General features: G+C 43.3%; 1 protein-coding gene across 23 annotated transcripts in view; it reads right to left on the bottom strand.

Annotated features, from left to right (window-relative positions):
• Positions 1 to 3,918, bottom strand: part of CELF1 (CUGBP Elav-like family member 1) — a 107,339-nt gene that overhangs the window by 71,192 nt on the left and 32,229 nt on the right. The gene's annotated exons all lie outside the window — the stretch shown is intronic.

Genomic DNA, 3,918 nt, shown 5'->3' with positions numbered 1-3,918 from the left:
TATGTCTCAGGATGATGGCTTATATAATCAGAAGCCAAATATTTGTACTCCAAAAATTATTTTACTTAGAACAATTCATTCAGATTCACTTCAATGTGAAGTATGTGAAAAGCTTAACTGCTGACCAGAGTGAACTTTTCCAACAATAAGAAATGCATGGCTGACAGCTCAAATGATTCTATTCTTCAGCTCTTAGTGAAGTACTTAGCACACATCGTCTATGTACATTTCCCCCCCTTATAGAGATGGGGCTTCACCATGTTGCCCAGGCGGGTCTCCAACTACTAGGCTCAAGTGATCCCTACCTCACTCGGCTTACCAAAGGGCTGGGATTACTGGCGTGAGTCACCACATTCAGCCTGGTTATATATTTATTCAGTATCATAGGGGCTACAGCACAAACGAAAACCATACTATCACTGACCTCCGATCTAGTTCCTAGATGAGATTAACATGAGATATTAATAATAAAGGCAGACAGTACATGACTACTGCACTGAAGTGTAGGATACAAAAACTATAAATGCTATCCCCTTTTAGACAAGAGTGGCTGAGCATGGTAGACCTGTAATCTCAGGACTTTGGGAGGCCTAGGTGTGTGGATTACTTGAGCCCAGGAGTTTGAGACCAGCCTGGGCAACATGGCAAGACCCCATCTCTATCCACAAACAAACAAAAAAGGAAGACAGAAGAGAGACTGAGAACAGACAGATTGACCTAGATGTTCTCGTTTATCCCACCTACCAGAACTCTCATTAAGGGTACCTGAAATATCTTAAATGTGAGGAGTAAAGAATTTGAACTAAATGATTTCTAAGGTTCCCTCCGTTTCTGAAATTCTGAGTCTGTAGTTTCAACCTAAAATGTTTCATAGTATGAGATTAATACCACACTGCTTATGGAAGCAAAATTATAGCTTTTGCCTACTTTAGAGAAAACATATTCGAAAGAAAGATAAAAATAAATTCAGACCATAACTCAGCATCCACTGCAACATTTCTCACACAACATTTCAGGAAAACATTCTTCCATCTGAGACATTTCTGCCTTGCCTGCTGAATAAATTTTAAACCACTATTAAGGGGAAAAAAAAAAAAACCTGCCACAGGGAAACAAAATGGTGGAAACTAGAAATCTTTATGCTGATAACTATGAGATCCTTGATTATAAAACACTGTTAAGTTAACCAATCATCAAAAAGAGTTCCAGGCCGGCAGGCATGGTGACTCATGCCTGTAATTTCAGCACTTTGGGAGGCTGAGGCAGGTGAATCACCTGAGGTCAGGAGTTGGAGACCAGCCTGGCCAACATGGTGAAACCCTGTCTCTACTAAAAATACAAAAAGTAGCTGGGCATGATGGCAGGTGCCTATAAGCCCAGCTACCTGGGAGGCTGAAGCAGGAGTATAACTTGAACCTGGGATGCAGAGGTTGCAGTGAACTGAGATCACGCCATTGCACTCCAGCCTGGGTGACAAGAGCAAAACTCCAACTCACAAAAAAGAGCTCCAAAGAAAACAGCACTGCCTAGCTCCTATCCATCAAAGAGTACACAGCAGGATGCCAGCAGTGGAGGCACATTCATGCCCCATAAAACAGACATGCAAATATTCAACATGTTATTAAAAGCCTCAACATAAGGAGACGTCATCTGTACCCAAGTAGCAAAAACTAGCTGGACATGGTGGCCCATGCCTGTACTCCCAGCTACTCAGTGGGCCGAGGTGGGAGGATTCCCTGAGCCCAGGAGGTTAAGGCTGCAGTGAGCCATGATCGCGCCACCGCACTCTAGCCTGGGCAACAAAGTGAAATTCTGTCTGAAAAAACTTTTAAAACTAAGTAACTAAAAGGCTCTTAACTGGGCCAGATGCAATGTTTCATCCCTGTTATCCCCAGCACTTTGAGAGGCCGAGGGAGAGGATCACTTGAGGCCAGGTGTTCAAGAACACCCTGGGCAACATAGTGAGACCCTATCTCTACAAAACTTAAAAAAAAATTAAGCCTCTTCATTGTATATAGTGTCTTATGTATTTAATTTTTTAAGAATCTGAACAGTCCTATTATAGCAACTTTGATTTCCCAAAGAGTAGTTTACCATGGATTAATACATTTGTGTTTAAGATCACAGCTTTAATTACTTGTATGTACTTTACTAAGATTACTTGTGTGAAGGCAACTAAGTAAAAATAAAGAACACAAAGCAGGTGAGGTGTTGTGGCTCACTCCTGTAATCCCAGCACTTTGGGAGGTTGAGGTGGGTGGATCACCTGAGGTCAGGAGTTCAAGAGCAGCCTGGCTAACATGGTGAAACCCCATTTCTACCAAAAAATGCAAAAATTAGCAGGGTGTGGCGGTGTGTGCTTGTAATCCCAGCTACTCAGGAGGCTGAGTCAGGAGAATCACTTGAACCCAGGTGGCTGCGGTGAGCCAAGATCACACATTGCACTCCAGCCTGGGCGACAAGAGTGAAACTCCATTCCTTACCCACCCCACCCCCCACAAAAAAACACAAAGCAATACACCACAGTTGTATACACAAAGGGGGATTGCTTCAAGTATAATCTCAAAATCAAAATGACTATAAACACCTAACGTATGACCTTTGACAAGTCATTTCTCCTCTCTTGTTTCGAGAGAAATATGAGAATGGACTATCTATGGCCCACTGACATTTCATGAATTCAAAAACTTCCTTATGTGTAAAATTTTACCTATACATGCATTTATAAAGAAGTGGGTTCACAACTTTTACCAGATTTTTGCCTGACCAACATGGAGAAACCCGTCTCTACTAAAAACAGAAAATTAGCGGCACATTGTGGTGCATCTCTGTAATCCCAGCTACTTGGGAGTCTAAGGCAGGAAAATCGCTTGAACCTGGGAGGCGGAGGTTGCAGTGAGCTGAGATCACACCATTGCACTCCAGCGGGGACAAGAAGAGCAAAATTCCATCATAAATAAATAAATAAGGAATAAACAATTCTCCTTGGTCAAGAAATTATTCAAAATAATGTATTCGGATTCAGACTGAACCTGAATTGTTTTTAGGTACAGAATGATTAACTTCACAAATCATTTTTTAAAGTTTTAAAGTAAATTTTAGCTTATGAGTTACCACTATGGTTCATCAGGGGGCTCACATGACAGTAGAACTCCTTAGGTGTGCTGGGGAATATCCCACTAGAGAGTTCCTCTCTTACCCCAGGTTTACCTTTTTATTTTTATTTATTTTTTTGAGACGGAGTCTCACTCTGTCGCCCAGGCATGGCGTGATCTCGACTCACTGCAAACCCCACCTCCCAGTTTCAAGCGATTCTCCTGCCTCAGCCTCCAAAGTATCTGGGACTAAGGCACGAACCACCATGCTAGCCAGGCTGGTCTCAACCTCCTGATCTCATGTGATCTGCCCACCTTGGCCTCCCTAAGTACTGGGATTACATGTGTGAGACACCACACGTAGCCAAGTTCACTTTTTTAAAAAAAAAAAGTTAAAAGTCTGGCCAGGCACGGTGGCTCACACTCGTAATACAGGCATTTTAGAAGGCTGAGGTGGGAGGATTGTTCATTGAGGCCAGGAGTTTGAGTCTGTAGTCAGCTATGATTGTGCCACTGCACTCCAGCCTGGAAACAGCAAGATCCTGCCTCTAAAAACAATAAAAATACGGAGGTCAAGGCAAGGGGATCACTTAAGGCCAGGAGTTTGAGACCAGTCCGAGCAATACAGCAAGATCCCATCTCCACCATCCCTCCCCCACAAAAAAAACCCCACAAGCCGGGCGCGGTGGCTCAAGCCTGTCATCCCAGAACTTTGGGAGGCTGAGGCGGGTGGATCACGAGGTCAAGAGATCGAGACCATCCTGGTCAACATGGTGAAACCCCGTCTCTACTAAAAATACAAAACATTAGCTGGGCATGGTGG

The sequence above is a fragment of the Cebus imitator genome, unplaced genomic scaffold (assembly GCF_001604975.1).
Source record: "Cebus imitator isolate Cc_AM_T3 unplaced genomic scaffold, Cebus_imitator-1.0 Scaffold58, whole genome shotgun sequence".
Lineage (NCBI taxonomy): Eukaryota > Metazoa > Chordata > Mammalia > Primates > Cebidae > Cebus > Cebus imitator.
The sequence above is the reverse complement of the archived record's forward strand: the minus strand, read 5'-3'. Positions and strand labels throughout refer to the sequence as shown.